Raw genomic sequence first — 19361 nt, 5'->3', positions numbered from 1 at the left:
CTGCGGTTGGGCACTCAGTAGCCTTAGAGCACAGCCATCATGAACTGTTGCCAACGATAGCCCTATCATCCCTGGACGGGTCCAATTCTCTTTTAAGGCAACATGGAGGCAGGGTGGAAGTGGCTTGAGAAGATCGGTAGTCACCAATCAACAAAAATACCTGACAGTAGCCAGGACAGGGAGGTCTCCTCAGAAAGAGTCATCGTGCAAGTCACAGGAACCCTAGACTGGAGGAAGTCCAATCTCCCAACGCCAAGCATTCTCTGTAACATTGGCAAGAACTTACCTACCTACCTACCTACCCTCCCTGTGTGTTGCAGCGCAATCATTGGGGTTGGCGGTGATGACTCCAGACACCCTGCTGGCTCCCCAGTTTAAATGGCTAAATCCCCAGTAACCTTCTTACCTCCGAGGAAAAACTGGTGTGATTTGCACAGCACCGAGCACATGTGTGGCCAGGGCTACAGCAATCTGAACTGAACGGTCAAGGCAGCGGCAGGAGCCCCACCCAGGAGACTCTTAGCCTTTGTCAAGCCCCCCACCCTCCACACCTGCACGGGGAGATAGACCCCCCCCCCCAAAATGATAGAAGAGTCTCCGAACCGGCATAAGGTTGGAGGGGCAGCCAGCAGCATCCTTCCAACATCATGCATGCTCTAGATTGGGGCGGTGGGGGGAGAGCCGTGGCCCGTTGCCTCCCACCTTTGAAGAGAGGAGCAGGGAGTCTCCGGCAGGATTAGGCGAAGGGAGCAGGGAGGCGTGGCAGGCCGGCGGTGGGGAAGAGGAGGGAGAGCAGGGGCCGGTCTGGGACCCCTGCAAGGCGGCGAGGGAGAGGTTGGAGAGGGCGCCGCCCGAAGCAGCTCCAGAGGGAGCGCGTGAATGAGCCGTTAGAGGAATGAATGGGGGGCGGAGGGAGGCGGCTCTCGTGCTCCTCCAGACGCCCCCTTCTCCTGTTCTAGGGAGGTGATCGAGAGAGGAGCGAGAAAGAGGGCGCTGCCTGCCTGCCTGCCTTCCTCCCTCCCTCCTTCCCTCCCCCACCACCTCTCCTCCATCACCTCCTCCCCTTCCTCCCCCCACCCCAATCTGGCCACTCTCCTCCCTCTTTCCTCCCTCCCTCTCTCTCTCTCTCTCCATCCCTCTCTCCCTCCATCCGGAAGTCTCCGTCTCTCCCTCCTTTCTCCCTCCGCCTCTCCTCCAACATGGCCGCAAAGTCGGATGGAGGAGCGGCAGGCGCCGCCGCCGCCGCCTCCGCCTCGTCGTCGCTCGTGCGCCGGGAGGGATCCGGCGGCGGTGGCGGCGGAGGGAGCGGCGGCGGCAGCGGCGGCGGCGGCGGGAGCTGCAGCTCGAGCTTGGCCCGGGGGTCCCGTCGAGGAGGGCCGCCGCCCCCTCCGCTGCCCAACCCGGGCAGCCCCGCCGCCTCGGGCTCGGCCGCCGCCGCCCCGTCGTCGCTGCTGCTGCCGGGCCGCGAGTACAGCCTGCTGGACTGCTGCTGGGTGCTGGGCGCCCTGCTCGTCTTCTTCTCGGACGGCGCCAGCGACCTGTGGCTGGCCGCGCACTACTACCTGCGCGGCGAGTACTCCTTCTTCGGGCTCACGCTGCTCTTCGTGCTGCTGCCCTCGCTGGTAGTGCAGCTGCTCAGCTTCAGGTGGTTCGTCTACGACTTCTCCGCGCCCAGCCGAGCCTCGCCGGGGCCGCCCGCCGCCGCCTTCAGCACCAAGGACAGCGCCAGCACCAAGGACAGCGCCCGAGCCGGCCTCCAGCCCCCGCCGCCGCCTCCTTCTCCGCGGGCTTCCTCCGGCGGCGGTGGCTGCTGCCGCCTCTGCGTCTGGATCCTCCAGTCCCTCATCCACCTCCTGCAACTCGGCCAGGTCTGGAGGTGAGCAAGGCGAGCCCGGGGGGCTGTGAGGGGCTGGAGGAGGGGGCTGCGAGCACAAAAGGCAGGCCGAGCAGTGGGCTCCCTCCATGTGCGCACCGGGGGAGCGGGGCGGGGGGCGGAGGCAGATCGGGCTCGGGTGGGAAGCCCTATGGCTTATTCCCCCGGGCGCTGCTCCCCATCAGGGGAAGTTTTAGGATGGTGGGGGACCGCGCCTCGTGAACCTCGGGGAGCAGAGGAGACGCGGCCGGCCTGGAGGGGGGCGGGGGCTCCGAGCCAGAGGGAGGGGGGAACCGTCCCCATGGCAGGAGGGAAAGAGAGCAGCCATGCAGCCCTCTGGCAAGCCGGCCGCCGCCTCCCTGCCTCTTTTCCCTTGCCCTGCCCAGCAGCACCCCCACCTCCTTCCCCTCTCCCCCAAAGGGCCTGATTCAGGCCAGGGAACCTCGGTGCTCCGCCTGCCCATTCTCTTGTTCAAACCAGGTAGTAGGAAATGAGCCTGTGCTTTCTTTAAGCTACAGTCCCTAAAAGGTGGGCTAGAAATCTAATGCATAATTCACTTTATTCTGCCAGGCCTCCCAGCTCTAATTTGTAGCCTGAGGCTTTAAGGGCTCCTGGACATAGAGAGACTTATCAGCCCTTTAGCCCGGCAAGGCAACAAATCTGAGGCATTTGCTGAACCATCTGGCTCCGAGCAGGGGCGGGGAGGTTAGCAGCACCTGGCTGGTCCCTATTATGTGTCTGAGGGACAAATTCCACTTCCAAGACCAGCTTCAAGGATGCTTAAAGGGGACTTGGCACCCTCTTTCTCTTCAGGGCCAAGTCTTGGCTTGGTATCGGAGAGCAGCATCGATTTTGTTAAACGAATTCTCACCAATGGGGAAAGGAAGGCGACAGTGGAGTCACTCTGATTTGGTGCTCTGTGTGGAGATGTTTTAAGTGCTGTACTAAATATGATTTATCTAAGGTACTGCAATGTGTGGTGGGGGGGGGGGGAGAGAGAAGGAGAGGAGAGAGAAGGATTGCCATGACATAACTGGGTGTCTCTGCTGTTAAACTGTATCCGTGCATCTCATTGACCAGAGGGAACGGGACCCATGAAATGAAAGGTTAGAGGGCAAGGCAATCACGGGTTCTTTCAAGGGGAGAAGGTGTCAGAAATAGAATTAGATTCTTCACCCCAGGAGACACCCCGGGAGGGGGTGAGGAGAAGGTTAGAAGGTTATAGTACATCCCAGTCATACTTCACCGTCATGACAGCCCTGTTAGGCAGGCATGGCAGAGGGAGGGAGGGGGCCAATGCAGCCTCCACCGTCCCATTCTGCTCCCTAGAGAAACCTGAGAAGCGCTGCCTCCTCCTTTACTCCACGCCTCCGACTTTCTAAGAATCCACCAGAGTGTGCTGAGCTGTCCTGTTCATAACACGGTCCCCAACCCCGTCGGTTGCAGCCCTGGACGTTTGGAGGGCACCAGGCTGAGGAAGGCTGATCCGAGACGTTGTTTGCTTTCTTTTGCTGGCGCTGGTAGTGGTGGGGGGAGTGGCATGCCTAGCCCCCCCCCCCCCCGCAACTGAGGCTAGCAGATCATTGCTACATGGGAGCTGCTCTCAGACAACCGCTGCCTGGTTTGTCACAGTGCCTGTGATTCCATTGAAATGAAAGGCCCTCTCCAATTGGAGACGAGGGCAGAAGCTGTGCGCGTGTTTTCCAGCCAGAGCTCTCCTCTTCACCACCCCCCACCCGTCCCGCCCTCCTCTTCTTCCCCCCTGCCTTTTATCCACAGCCCACTCCCCGAGACCACCTTCAAAGGATCTGAGACCGGGGAGGAGCCAAGTAGGCCCCTGGGAGCCGGCTTGAGAGGGAGAGCGCAGATGGAGTTGGTGCGCTGAATGCCTCTCCAGCAACCACCTCCACTCCAGGGCTCTTAGATGATCATTTCCTGGCAGGTCTATTTCCTCAGGCCAGACTATTGAGCTGACCTTTCGCTTCCCCCCCTCCCGCCCACTCCAGACAGCTCTCCTTTTCCTGAGCCTCAGAGCTCCCTCCCTCCACACGGCACAACCGGTCTGTAATGGATCTTCCTGCAAGGGAAGTTGGAGCTGAGCTGGAGACAATGGTGAATTTCTGAAAGAGCCTGCTTAGCTATTCATCGATCGCTGCAAATTGGAGCTGCAGAAGGGAGTTCTCGCCCTTACGCTCCAGTGTAAGGTGAGGTCTCGTCTGGCTCCCAGGGAAGCCATGTGGTGGGTATTTTCCCCTCTCCTGCTGCCCGTGGCCTTGCTCAGGAGAAGGGAGGAACGCAGAGCGCACATCCTTCATACGGTACAGAGCTCTGCCTCCTTGGCCGCTCCTCTCCCCATTCAAAAGAAGGCGAGCCACGTCCCCTCCCATTCATAATTCCAGCCCATTCTCGTCGCAGCTGTTGACACGGGGAATTGACAAGGGAAAGCGGCAGAATGTGCTCTTCATGGAGAAATGCAGCCTCAGTGGATTTCATCGGTTTGCAACATCGCTCCAGTCTGAATTTTCCCTGACACTGGGGATTGCCACGTGTGGAGCTTGCAAAAGGCTCTGGCAGATTTCCTTTTGTGCAGCTCACCATTGAAAGCTTTTTGTGGTTTTGCTCTGTGCTGCTTGGACGTTGAGGAGCCCCACCCCCCACCCCCCACCATTATTCAGCTGCTCTAAGGACGGGCTCAAGTTGTTGCAGATTCATGAAGTACAGCTTGTCGGTTATGAATGGAGGAAATTGCTGATTGCTAGCTGAAGAAAATTACTGGGGGGAGGGGAGCATGATGATTCAGTTTGGGCATGGAGATGTAGCTGGGCCTTGACTTGTGTTGCAGGTCTTAACCCTGAGACCCCAAAGCATTTGTGATGCATTTGAGTGAGTTGCAATGAAGGTTGCTACAAGTGGTTTCAGCACAAAGTACCAGATATTTATTGGGAGGGGGCTGGAGAAGGGAAGGGAAGCACCCAGGGGCTGAAATCTCCTGAATTTCTTCTCTCTTGTGACTTAGTGGGTTCAGTCTGCATACAATGTACTGGCTTCAGAAAGTCGTGTTGGTGCCCTTAGTCCCAGCTACTTCACACAGCCTGGCCTGCCCCCCCAAATATGTTTTACTGCCACACCTGTGGTGCAGGATGCGGCCCCCCTCCAAAGTATCAATGGCAGCCCAGTTGGCTTCCATACATGGAATAGCGAGTGGAAGGAATCTGGTCCTTTGCTTCAAGCAACAAAATGCTGGTCCTGTGTGTGCCCTGGTGCAGGATCCACTCAGACCACTGCTTTGGCATGGGAGCGCTGGTCAGAAAATTAACAGAACGGTGTGTACCCTGACCATCTGCAGGGCACAGCATGTGATATTGGACACTGGATTCAGCTTCCGATCTCCACTGTATGTCCAAAATATCTTAGTGGCCACAGAGCTATGCTAGAAAGTGGGCGAGCAATACCCACCGAAACCTCAAAAGCCAAAGGAGTGGCTGGATGAGACTCCCGTTTGCCGGGGGCAGAGCTTCAGTGCCTTTCTACAACCCTTGGCCCTTCCTACAAACTATCAAAGCTGGTTTGAATCAGGCCAAAGAAAACAAACTGGACAAACCTACTCACTATGTGCAGGTTGCATAATTCAGCTTGTCTTGGATTGCCCAGGCACAGGGCAATGTATTGTTTGTGTGGGTGACACTCAGCCCAGGCATGAATTGGTTTTAAGCCACTTGGGTTGATTATGTGGCATATTTACAATGCAGTCAAACCCAGAATGCATGCTTGCTAGATAGGCACATGATAGGAGCTGAAGCTCAAGGACCTGTAAATTTCTGAGAGACTCCCACTGTGCCCTGTTAGGGGGAAGGCATAGCCATACATATACTGTAATCTTGTCACCTGGCCAGGCTGCTTCCTCTTTGCCCTTTGACCCCATTCCAGCAATCTGCATGTGCTCAGACACCATCTTAAGCTAGACTAAAGTATGTCTTTGTAACTGGATTACCATTTTAAGCCTGCCTGAACAAAGCTGCTGTTCTCTGTTACTCTTCAACAAGTATTTTGAGAGAGTAAATGTTATTTTTACCTGTCTGTGTGATTATTGTTTTAAAGGGGGGGGGGGGATACCAGGAGAATCCCTTCTGCTTTATTGCATCCTGGATTACTTAAACTAAAAGGCTAAAATTAGCCTATCAAAGCTTTCCTTTTAAACTGCAAAGGGATGAGACTCAGCTGAACTCAGGGTGAGGAAGGAAGGATAATATCAAATAAATATATCCTCTCCTAGCATCTATACACATCTCTACAAATAAACCCACTGAACTGCTGGATTATAAACAGGCATGGCAATTGGTACAGAAGTTCCCCTATTCTATTCTTCAGCCTGGCCCTCTCCCCTCCCTGATCTGCTCCACCAGGCAGGGCATTAAGCCAATTAAAGCTGTCCCTCTCAGAGAGGCCCTCCTGGCCACTGATGCTCTTGAGCTGTGTATCAGTCTCTTCCTAATCTTGGGATTTGTGGCACTTGCTCCACTGACCAGTTAAATGCGGTTTGCTAAACCCATTAGCAAGGCTGGATTTGGTGCAGGAAGTAGACAGTTGTTTCTAAGAAGTGATGAATTATTGCTAGATGAACTGTGCCCGGGAAGAGGAGAATGGGAGCCTGGGCTTCGTCCCGACCCCCTCCCCCTCCCCTTGCATCTCATAAGCTCCTTTATAGCACGGTTCTGGAGACGGCGCCTGTTGTGCGCAGCAGATATTAGGGCTGGTGCCACAGTTCTGTGACGAAAGGCATCCCTTGCACACCAGAGGTCCCGGGTTCAATATCTGGCATCTGATCATAGGATCTTTGGCTTGCAAGGCTGTTGCCTGCTAGCATGTACCGTGCTTGGCTAGATGGACTCATGCTTTGACTTGGTAGGAAGTGGCTTTGCTCAAACTCTCCCCAATTTCATCTCTGCAATTGCATGTGTGCGTGTGTACCTGTGTGCACCTATGTGCAAGGCCTGGCATCTTGCCCCTGAGCATAATTTTGCACCAAAACATTTTTCCTTCTTCAAAAAAATCGCAGAATCTGTTTCCATGCAAAACCAGCTGGTTTGCTGAGAGGCTGCATTTGTGAGGAGCCTGCAATTCTGAAATGAATTTTCTTAGAGGCTAATGTTGAGCCTCCCTGAGCCAAGTCACGCCTTGCACAATTCCTCTGTGCAGTCATTGTAGACCAGTGGTTCCCAAAGTGGCCAGTGGTGCCCCCTGGTGGGAAGTGGAATTACCTAGTGGGGTGCTAAGAGAGAAAGGAGCCGCTGAGGGGTTCTGGAGGTGCAAATGACTATCAGAGTTTGAGAAGCTGGTATCACTGGATCACGTTCATAAATTACTTTGAATTAGCTAAACTAGTTTCAATTGGGTTTTGAATAAATGTGCAATTAATTGTCACACTTTTGAATATTATTGTGTTGTTATTTTCCTTAGTGGGTCATGAAAACTGATGTTCTGAGTAATGCTTTTTATAGGGTAGGCGACCAAGGGGGCAGTTGCCCCTTTACACTGGTGTAAAGACGATACTGAGCTAGATGGGCTGACTCACTTCAAGGCAGTTCCCTATGTTCCTATATAGCTTGGTTCATGTGGGACCTTCTGTGCAGACTGATCACTGAACAGGCAGGTTTTCTGTCCATGGTACCGCCTTGGAACAAAAAGTGATGTTGAGCCATTGTCACATGCAATGATCCTCATAGATGCTGCATGGAAATTCCTACAGGAAAGTGCCTTTCACGAAAGGAGGTGGTCTGCCTGCCTTGCCTTGCGTTCAGAAGCCTCTGTAGCACCAATGTGATGTGCTTGTGAAGATATAATTAACCACCTTAACATGATGAGCCCGTCAGCATCTGTCTTGGGCTGATAAGATTTCCAAGGTGGGGAGATCCCCTGTGCCTTGTTACAAGAGGTCAAAGCCCTGTTCTCATCATGTACATTGTAGAACTGTCAAGAGGGAAACAAAGATCCTCCAGGCATAGTCGGATGTTGGGGGACAATTTTTGCACAGGTTTTCAGGTGCTTTTCACCTATCACGTATCCCCAGTACACACACACACACCCCGCTGCCAATACTCAGTTGCTCAGGGAACTAGAAAGTTTGCAATCCAACTTCTGCAAGGGAAGCAAACATTGTTATCCTAGCTGGAATTAGATCTCACACTGGGGTTGGCCAAGGGGTGGGAATAGGTTAATGTTACAGAAGCCCACACACACACACAGAGAGAGAGAGAGAGAGAGAGAGAGCACAATTTGAATTAGAAACAGGGTCCCATTTAGAGGAATAGGAGCTTTCTTTGTAAGCCAAATTGCTGTGCAAGGGTGATTTAAAGGGGAATGCAAGGAGCATGCAAGGAGCATTATCCTTCTCTAGGTGTCACCAGCCCCTAAACTGCATGCTCCTGCAGCAATTAGGCTGGAGGGGGGAAGCTCACACTTGCATGAATGGGAGCTAAGCCTAATTGCTGTGTGTGAGCAGGGCTAAAGAGGGGAGGCCCCGCCAGAACTAGACACATCATGCTCCCTTCATTGCCACTCCAAATTTAAATAGATGGGGGGAGAAAATTTCCCCAGGGGGAGCTTTCTTGCCAACATAAAATAAAGCAGAGAACTATAATTTTGGATATCTTATTAAACAGTGAAGATGCCTGCGTTATGTCAATAGGCAGGGAGTTCCACAGTATAGGTGCTGCCCCACTAAAAGATCCAGTTTTTTTACAAATGCAGAATAGCTGTTATGTGGCAGTATTGACTCTGGATTCGGATTAGTGCTATTGCTCTGATATTTTGTGGGTTGTATGTATTGACCTTTTTGATTGTGACCGCGAGTTTAGATTGCATATGTATCATTTTAGAATGACACCTAACTTGTAAGGGCACTGCTAGGAAGCAGAGCGTACCTTGAAATAATACAAAAAAGGAGAGTAGTTCCAGGTTGCAGCTGTACAGGAGTCTCTATCCAGTTCAAGAGCTCTTGAAACTTTGCGGGCCCAGCTGGAACAACTGGGCCATGAGCAAGAATCCACCATGGGCCATTCGAAGCAACTACAGAGGTCCCCTGGGGTGCCAAAGCGTCTTGTGGCAGCAGCCCTGAGCAAATCTGAAGGGTTGGTCAATCTGCGTGCAGTTGCACAGATCAAGCACTTCTGAATTGTTTCTCCCAGACATGCATTTCATGGTGGGAACAAGCACCCCCTGTCCACATACATGAGAGATCCGTGTGAGAGTTCATAAGGGTTGCTTTGAGCTGTAGCCCTTGGTTGTCAAAGACTTGGAAACTTAATGGGGGCTTGCAGGCTGCAGTCCTGTGCACACTTCCTAGGGGGTGAGGCCCAATGAGATCAGTAAACCTGCCTAGGACTGTGCTGTAGGCAGAGCTTCCACAAAATAAATAAATAAGTATTTTGCACAGCTTGCTACCTTTTCCTTCCAGTCCTTATCTGCTTTTTCATACCATCCTTTGCGCGCGCGCGCGCGTGCACACACACACACACACACACACACACACACACCCCTCTCCTTCCTTCCTTCCTTCCTTCCTTCCTTCCTTCCTTCCTTGCTTCCTAGTTTACATTTCTGCAAAACCCAAACAGTACACTCTAAGCAGATCTTGCAAATAATGATGCACATTTATGCAGCAAAGGATGGCTGCACAGCTAATTGTGACTTCACATGGCTACTAAGAGTGTATTAACTTATGGTCTCTGTGTGTGGTTTGGGAGCTGCACGGTCAGGGAAAAAACAATACTGTCCATGGTTGTAAAGACGACGGAGAGAATAACTGGGTGCACTCTTCCCACCTTGGATCAAATCTACGCTTCCAGGTGCCTTAAGAAAGCTGCAGAGATAGTGCAGGATAGTGCGCACCCCGGAAATGATCTCTTTCAGCTTCTGCCTTCTGGAAGAAGGTACAGGGTTAAAAAGACTTGGACTAGCCGCCTGAGAAACAGTTTCTACCCAAATGCGATTTTGGTTTTAAACGCCTTGTAAGGAGTCTGTATGGGAGTATATTGTATTTTAAAATGGGGTATCAGAGTTTTTAGGGGGCTAACCAGGTTGGGATAGCTGGGATAGCAGGCTTGTTGGGTTTTGAATGTCTTATGTAGATTTTTTCAATTTTGTTGTTCTGTATGGGACAATGACAATAAAGATTATTGTATCGTAAGATAAAATCATGGAATTGTAGAGTTGGAAGGGACCCTGAGGATCAAACCTGCAACCTTGGCGTCATCAGCACCACACTCTAGCCAACTGAGCTATCCAGGCCCATAGCCACAATGGCTACCATCTCCCTCCACAGCTGGAGGCAATATACCACTGAATACCAATAGCAAGGGAGGAGAGAGGCTGCTGAAGTGCCCAGGTCTTGCTTGTGGGATCCCCATTGGGGCCTCACGTTGGTCCTGGTGAGAATAAGACGCTGGACTAGATAGGTCCTTGGTGTGATCCAGTAGGATCTTCTTGTGCTCTTCTGTCCATAAGGTGTCAAGATGCAAAAGAGGACAGGACTCCCCACGGTTGTTCTGTACAGAAGAGGAAATTTCACTGAGTGTGGCTTACAATGCAAGTCGTACCTGCTGAGAGTCCCTCTTCTGCTCAGCTGTTAAAGGTCCAGACGTCCTGTTGTCTTCTGCATGTGTGGCAACTCTTTGGTGTTCAGGGTCTGATTGTAGTGGTGCAGGAGCTAAACTTCTGCCAGTGCTTTGACCACCTGCTGTGCCTCTGCCTCCCACTTGGGTAGGGCAACAGTAGAACTGAGTAGAACTCATCCTGTATAGCAGGTGGGAGTGAGCAGAACAGTTGTGGAATGAGGCAGCAGCTGAATAAGTACACTACTACCTTGGATTATTTTAAAAAGGCAACAAGGAACTCCAGGTGAGGATCTGGCAAACCTAAGCACCTTTACTTTCCAACAACTTTGTACCCAAGGCAGCCAATTTTGTGCACCACAAAAGGCAGCAAATTGTGAGTTATTTAAAGTATAATAATAATAATAATAATAATAATAATAATAATAATAATAATTTATTTGTACCCTGCCCATCTGGCTGAGTTTCCCTGTTTCCCTAGCCACTCTGGGCGGTTTCCAACAAAGATTAAAAATACAGTGGTACCTCTGGATGTGAGCAGGATCCGTTCCAGAGCCCCATTCGCATCCTGAGTAGAACGTAACATGTGACTGCGCGTCTGTGCATGCGCGGGTCGTGTTTCACCGCCCCCGCGCATCCGTGTGACATCATTTTGAACGCGTGCGCGAGCGGCGAAACCCGGAAGTACAGTGGTGCCTCGCAAGACAAAATTAATCCGTTCCGCGAGTCTCTTCGTCTAGCAGTTTTTTCGTCTTGCGAAGCAACCGTATTAGCGGCTTAGCGGATAAGCGGATAAGCGGCTTAGCGGCTTAGAAAAAGGGGGGGGGAAACCCCGCAGGAACTCGCAAGACATTTTCGTCTTGTGAAGCAAGCCCATAGGAAATTCGTTTTGCGAAGCGCCTCCAAAACGGAAAACCCTTTCGTCTAGCGGGTTTTCCGTCTTGCGAGGCGTTCGTCTTGTGGGGCACCACTGTAATGCACTCCGTTACTTCCGGGTCACCGCGGAGAGTAACCTGAAAACGCTCAACCTGAAGCATATTTAACCCGAGGTATGACTGTACATTAAAATGTCACACATTGTGTTATTGTTGGGTGAGGACAATTTGGGTTTTCTATCTCATCTCCCAAGGGGGCCATATGTAAATCGTCCAAATTTCTATCTCCTGCTGCAGGCTTCCTCAACCTCGGCCCTCCAGATGTTTTCAGCCTACAACTCCCATGATCCCTAGCTAGCAGGACCAGTGGTCAGGGATGATGGGAATTGTAGTCTCAAAACATCTGGAGGGCCGAGACTGAGGAAGCCTGTCCCATTCAGTTCACAATTTCTCAAGTGAGAGGTGTTGGGACTTAGACCTGTTCACGGATCAGACCTTGCGTTTACACAGGCCCCGTGCCTTTAAGAAGCTGTGCAGCAGGCAGAAATTCAACAGGTGCAATCTAGCTTCCGGCAGCCCCTCCAAATTGGGAAAGGCTTGACCTGTTGAATTTCTGCCTGATGTGCAGTTGTTAAAGGCATAGGACAGGAAACCTGCTGGGTGGGGAAATGGTGGCAACCCCAGTCATGCCATGGAAGCATTTATCTCTAACCCCTTGACATTTGGCAGACTGGTTGTGATCACAGGGTGGTAAGGGAAAAGTCCTCTGCACATGCACTGATGACGCCCTATGCCTGCTCCTTTACACTGCAAAAAAAAGAGGGCAAATTGCGGGGGAAGTGTGAAAGCGGACAAAGCTCTTGCATCCTTAACAGCTGTGCAGAAGAGGGCATTTCAGAAGGCATGGGTTGGCATACAAGCCTTTTGGCAGATAAGTAGCATAGAAATAAACTACGACCTAATGATATGCACCCTGGTGGTATCCTGGCTCAAATTAAGCTTTGCCAATGCTGCCATCGGAAAGTGCCACTTTCTTGCTTTTGCATGGAAATCGTACTGCTAGCCTGTTATTATGCTTGCCCTGAGTTTCCCACAAGGTGAGAAGCTGGAGGCTGCCCAGAGACACAGTGCTTGTGTGGGTTTCTTTTCTTTTCCCAGATCACTGGAAGCTCATGGTGTTTTGTAATATTTTATTAGCAAGCGTTATATGCAGGCAAAGGTGAAGTTGCAGCTTAATTCGCCAACAGATAGCTGACTTCATCAGTGGCGTAGCGTGGGGGGTGCAGGGGGGGCCGGCCGCACCAGGTGCAACATCTGGGGGTTAGGGTTAGGGGGCGCAAATCCACGGGTTAGGGGGCGCAAATCCATGGGTTAGGGGGCGCAAATTACCTGCCTTGCCCCGGGTGCTGACAACCCACGCTACGCCACTGGACTTCATGGTTTCACATCGGATCTCCAGAGTGAGACACAACCCTATATCTCCCGATCCTCTCTTTCTCCCCCAAACTACGGCTGCCTGTCTCCTTTCCCTCCCTTTCAGCTGTATCACAGACGGAGGTCACTTCCAGACAAACTGTTTATTGAACATTCATCCTGACTTGTTGCACAAAGTTTGCAGGGAGGTTGTATAACGCCTGCTGTTGACTGATAATTCATTTTGATTGGGTTGCAAAGAGGTTATGTACACACCCTCACATCAATTGCTGTCTCATATTTGCATTGCATCTCCCCTTTGCTTGCAGCAAAATCCCCCCCCCTTTTTTTTTTAGGGAGGGAGGCTTGAGGCACAAGAGTGTCAGATCCGCTGTGTAACCTGACTTTGCCATTATGCAATTGAATCCCATCTGCAAAATAGTGGGAATCTGGAAGCAGTCTACAGATTACATCATTCTTAGCTGGGATGAGGGGAAGAAGACTGCATAAAATCCTTTGGGGCCTCCAGGGATTTCCTAGCCATTTAGAAAGCACCCACTCCCCATTGAAAGCTAGCAGTCTCCCTAACAAAAGATGCTTTGCGACTTTGCCACCATCTAGTAAGGAGGTTTCAGCAATGCCTCTGGCCCCATTAACCCTCTCCTGTACAATGTCCCCTATCTCCAACACAATAGACTGGTTTGAAAGGCTGAAAATTATAGTATTTGGAAGGCAGATCTGTATGGTGCACAGGAAAATATATAGTTTTGGGGCAACTTAAATGTTTAAAAATGCATTTGCTAGGTGGGTAGTAAGGAGATCCTTACCCTTTAACCATACGGGCCGAATGGCTACAGTGCCTATTTTCTCACAGGGTGCTGGAGTGAACTGAATTTGTTCCGAAAAATGGGACTCACCTGCCAAGCGTTGCTATTTGATCTCAGATACGTATCATTCTGCATTGAGCTGAAATACTGAAAAGTGTAGCATTTGGGAATCATGGAATTATAGAGTTCGAAGGGACCCAAGGGTCATCTAGTCCAACCCCTGCAATGCAAGAATCTCAGTGAAAGCATCCATGGCAGATGGCCATCCAACCTCCACTTAAAAACCACCCAGGAAGGAGAGGTCCACCACCTCCCAAGGCAGACCGTTTCACTGTTGAACAGTTCTTACTGCCAGAAAGTTTTTCCTGATGTTTAGTTGGAAGTGAGATATATAATAATAATAATAATAATAATAATAATAATAATAATAATAATAATAATAATAATAATAATATACCCCGCCCATCTGGCTGGGCTTCCCCAGCCACTCTGGGCTGCTTCCAACAAAATATTAAAATACAGTAATGCATCAAACATTAAAACCTTCCCTAAACAGGGCTGCCTTCAGATGTCTTCTAAAAGTCTGGTAGTTGTTCTTCTCCTTGACATCTGGTGGGAGGGTGTTCCACAGGACGGGCGCCACCACCAAGAAGGCCCCCTGCCTGGTTCCCTGTAACTTGGCTTCTCACAATGAGGGAACTGCCAGAAGGCCCTTGGAGCTGGACCTCAGTGTCCGGGCAGAACGATGGGGGTGGAGACGCTTCTTCAGATATATTGGATATATTGCTTAGCTGACTTGCACGACTCCTCTCAGGCTGCCGTTTTCATTGTGTATTGAGAATGACTTGTGCACATGATGGTTTCAGGATGGGATAGGTTTGATCCGGCTTTCAATACAGTCGTACCTTGGAAGCCAAACGGAATCCATTCTGGAAGTCTGTTAGACTTCCAAAACGTTTGGAAACCAAAGCACAGAACCCACGTTGGATGTTTGGGTTCCAAAAGAACGTTCAAAAACCGGGACACTCACTTCCGGGTTTCGATCGTTCAGGAGCTGATTTCTTTGGGAGCCAAGGCATTTGAAATCCAAGGTACAACTGAACTGTTTTGCTCCTGCAAAGGTTTTAGGGAGGGCATAGTACTTCATTTCCACATAGCTCACTTCCCACAACTTTCTGCTTGTAACTTTTCCTACCACAAATATTCTGGGTTTTGCTTCTTACACTACAACAGAGGTGGATTTGTTGTTGTTTAGTAGTGTTTGACTCTTCGTGACCCCCTGGACCAGAGCACGCCAGGAACTCCTGTCTCCCACTGCCTCCTGCAGTTTGGTCAAACTCATGCTGGTAGCTTCGAGAACACTGTCCAACCATCTCGTCCTCTGTCGTCCCCTTCTCCTTGTGCCCTCCATCTTTCCCAACATCAGGGTCTTTTCCAGGGAGTCTTCTCTTCTCATGAGGTGGCGAAAGTATTTGAGCCTCAGCTTCACAATCTGTCCTTCCAGTGAGCACTCAGGGCTGATTTCCTTCAGAATGGAGAGGTTTGATCTTCTTGCAGTTCATGGGACTCTCAAGAGTCTCCTCCAGCACCAGAATTCAACAGCATCAATTCTTCAGCGATCAGCCATCTTTATGGTCCAGCTCTCACTTCCATACATCACTACTGGGAAAACCATAGCTTGAACTATACGGACCTTTGTCGGCAAGGTGACGTCTCTGCTTTTTAAGATGCTGTCTAGGTTTGCCATTGCTTTTCTCCCAAGAAGCAGGCATCTTTTAATTTCGTGGTTGCTGTCACCATCTGCAGTGATCATGGAGCCCAAGAAAGTAAAATCTCTCACTGCCTCAACTTCTTCCCCTTCTGTTTGCCAGGAGGTGATGGGACCAGTGGCCATTATCTTCATTTTTTTGATGTTGAGCTTCAGATCATATTTTGCCCTCTCTTCTTTCACCCTCATTAAAAGGTTCTTTAGGTGGATTTAGGGCAGCGCAACTGTTTCCCCCGCACTAGGTGCCAAGCTAAGTGGGGGACACCCGAGGGTGCTGCATCTATGACACAGCATGAGCGGAACAGAAAATGAGAAGCTGGGGCATGCCAGATTTTGGCCTTGTGCGGGACACTGCTGAAATTTGAAAAACCAAAGTCTGCCCCTGCACCATAGCACAAGGCAATAGCAAACCATAGCAAATGGCAATAATGACGTTACATTGGGGAAGCGTTGCAGAACAATTGCCAAATTGGAATTATGTGTAGACGGTCCAGTACAAATCCACCACTATTATTGTGTGCAGAATGTTGTTTTGCAGAATACACCCACACACAAATGGACAACTGCTTGTGAACTGAGGATTTATTTGCTTTTCACAAGTTTGGCAAACTTAACATCTCTGTATTCTGCTCTAATGTATCTGGGACGCAGAAGCGAGATGTTACGGGATAATGCACATGGCTGTCTAAAGTGTGTGTGTAGCTAAGTCCGTGAAGTCCAGGGCCCATAATTACCCAGCTGCACCATGGCTGACTGAGGCTGATGAGAAATGTTGTCTGAAGCACGTGAAGGGCACCAGGTTGGGGGAGGCTGTTTTAACATCTGCACATTATGCTTCCACATGATGGGCTTGCCCACATTTCTGCTTGTCCTGGTCCTAGGAAGCATGGGTCTGAGCGGTTTTCCACTTCCCCTGTGTTTTCTAGGCACGGGTCCAAGCTGTTTTCTGTTTGCCTCACTGCTTCCCCAGGGAAAACCTGCTCTTTACTGCTGAATCGGAGCAAACATCAGTCCGTGGAAAACCTGATAGACATTGGCTCCGATCCAGTGGTAAAGATCAGGTTTTCCTGGGGGAAAGTGGTGGGACTGGCAGAAGTCAAGATGAGTCCTAAGAACTGTAATATAAGCTGCTGCTCGTCTCCGGTCAGAGACGGGCAGTAATTTTGGTTTTGTCATCATGCCAGGGAATAACCGTCAACCAGCTCAGCAGTGGGACTTCCGAGAATGATTAGAGGTTATAGTGGACAGCAAACTGAAACTGAGTCAACAGTGTGGCTTCAAAGAAGGGGTGAGACAACATCAGGGAGAGGGCTGGGAGTCTGTTAACTCTTCCTAGCCATGACAGCTAAATTGAACCTGTATGGTCAGAGACAATGTAGCTCTCTCTGTGTGCCGGATGCTGGAGAGAAGCAGGAGATTCACATTCATCACAGTCAGGCCTTCTTGAGAGATTCCAGAGGAATCTGGTTGGCTGACCTTGGAAAGAGAAGGGGGGACTAGATGGGCCTCTGATCTGCTCAATCAGGAGGCTCCTCCTGCCTTTGTTTCCACATTCGAATAATGAAAAAAGGCCAACCAAGTACAAAGTATAATGCCTGCAGGTTCCATAGAGTGCTTGCCCACTCACTCCTTGCTTGGACACCTCCAAACAACCTGTCTTCCTGATTTGTTTGCAGGGAGATTAGACATTGCCGGCTATTCAATTAGCATTCACTCTGATTTGTTTGCAGAGAGCCTGCATGGCGGTTGCATCCAAGTAAGGACTATCTTGTACTTCCCCGTCGCTTTCCTAATTGCAAAAGGGCTGATCCTTTGAGGAAGTGGGCGTGTTGCGCAAACTATAAATTGTGGAGCCTCAACTTGCTGGCATGTGACCGATTCCCACCCTGAAGTCTGCAAGTGTGCCTCTTGGCTGTTGACACTGTGCTCCCACAAGATATAAAGGTAAAGGGACCCCTGACCATTAGGTCCAGTCGTGGCCGACTCTGGGGTTGCGGCGCTCATCTCGCTTTATTGGCTGAGGGAGCCGGCGTACAGCTTCCAGGTCATGTGGCCAGCATGACTAAGCCACTTCTGGTGAACCAGAGCAGTGCACGGAAACGTCATTTACCTTCCCGCCAGAGCGGTACCTATTTATCTACTTGCACTTTGACGTGCTTTCAAACTGCTAGGTTGGCAGGAGCAGGGACCGAGCAATGGGAGCTCACCCCGTCGCGGGGATTCAAACCGCCAACCTTCTGATTGGCAAGTCTTAGGCTCAGTCGTTTAACCCACAGCGCCACCCGCGAGGAGTAGACAAATTCATGGGGGAGGAAGCGGCTGTTGCAGGCTGCATAGAGCTGCTCAACGTTGATGGAAGTTGTAGTCTAAAACATCTGGCGGGCACCAGGTTGGCAAAGACTGCCTTCACCCTCCTCGTCTGCCTTTTGAAAGAGTAACGCTCCTAACCGTGTGCAGTGACATTTCAGGTGCCTGAGCCTTTTGCTGTCTCTCCACAGTTCAGAACGGTATTGCTGTTTTCTTTCTACGAATATAGCGTGCTGAAGCTCATTGTCACTTGCCTGTCCCTGCAGCCATGTGGTGTTCAGCAGTGTGGACAGAACACAAGAGGGATGAGCATGTTAAAAAAAAAAATACTGTGCCCCATGAAGTGTGTGAAAAGAGCCTGCAATTCCTCACGTAGCTTACAGTGGTAGAGCAAGGAGCGTGTCTGCAAGGGGGGCGTTCAAAGCTGCGAGGCTGGAAGCATCATGAGCAAAAAAAGAAGAGCTTGCAGAATTAGGAAAAAGGACCATTTTGTCCAGCACCTTATCCTTACCAGGTGCCTAAGGGAAGCCTAGAATCAGGCCCTGAGTGCAACAGATCTTTCCCTGCTTATGATTCCCTGTTATAATAATAATTTATTATTTATACCCCGCCCATCTGGCTGGGCTTCCCCAGACACTCTTGGCGGCTTCCATAAAAATATTTAAATACCGTAATGCATCAAACATTAAAAACTTCCCTAAACAGGGCTGCCTTCAGATGTCTTCTAAAAGTCTGGTAGTTGTTTATCTCTTTGACATCTTGTGGGAGGGTGTTCCACAGGGCAGGCACCACCACCGAGAAGGCCCTCTGCCTGGTTCCCTGTAACTTGGCTTTTTGCAGTGAGGGAACCACCAGAAGCCCCTTGGAGCTGGATCTCAGTGTCCAGGCAGAACGATGGGGGTGGAGACGCTCCTTCAGGTATACTGGACCGGGCTTTCAAGGTCAGCGCCAACACTTTGAATTGTGCTCAGAAACACTTCAACCACATGCTGCCTCCAACCTTGGACATAGTCTTTGTGGCTGGTAGCCTTTGATAGCCTCATCCAACTTCAGGGCTGTCCCATGGAAGAGGGAGCAAGCTTGTTTTCTACCACTCTGGAGGGTAGGACTCGAACCCATGGCTTCAAGTTACGAGAAAGGAGATTCCGACTAAACATCAGGGAAAACTTTTCTGACGGTAAGAGCTGTTTGACAGTGGAACAGTCTCGGGAGGTTGTGAACTCTCCTTCCATGGAGGTTTTTAAACAGAGGCTGGATGGTTTTACAACAATGGCCATTTGTCATGGATGCTTTAGTTGAGCACTGCAAGGGATTGGACTAGATGGCACTTGGGAGCCCCTTCCAGCTCTACAATTCTACAATTCCACGTTTCTATGAATTTGTCCAATCCTTTATTAAAACCATCTTAGGTCCAAGGCCATCACAGTTGGAGGCAGCAATGCTTCTGAAAGCCAGTGAGATAAATAAATTAAGGTCTTATATATACCACACAAACACGTACATAAATATATAAACCACATTTCTGAAGCAGCGCAGGAGGACAGTCCTGGAGCCATTTTGGCTCCCAAATGTTTTCTCTGCAAGGTCAAAGGGCAATGGAAAAGCCTCCCCATTGTCTTTTCATTCACAAAATCTGTCTTGAGGGTATATCTGTGTATGAATGGGGTGAGCCTTTGGCCTGGCTCAGGA

The 19361-nt window shown here is 50.4% G+C and overlaps 1 protein-coding gene across 1 annotated transcript in view; it reads left to right on the top strand.

The window, feature by feature from the left end:
* The first annotated feature begins 1782 nt into the window (after window positions 1-1782).
* XKR7 (XK related 7) overlaps window positions 1783-19361 on the top strand; it is a 46307-nt gene continuing 28728 nt past the window's right edge. The window contains exon 1 of the mRNA XM_081868024.1: window positions 1783-1876. The gene's annotated coding sequence lies outside the window, so the exon portion shown is untranslated. The remainder of the gene's footprint in view (window positions 1877-19361) is intronic.

This window comes from Podarcis erhardii (assembly GCF_964252035.2).
Source record: "Podarcis erhardii genome assembly, chromosome: 6".
Taxonomy (NCBI): Eukaryota; Metazoa; Chordata; class Lepidosauria; order Squamata; family Lacertidae; genus Podarcis; species Podarcis erhardii.
The sequence above is the reverse complement of the archived record's forward strand: the minus strand, read 5'-3'. Positions and strand labels throughout refer to the sequence as shown.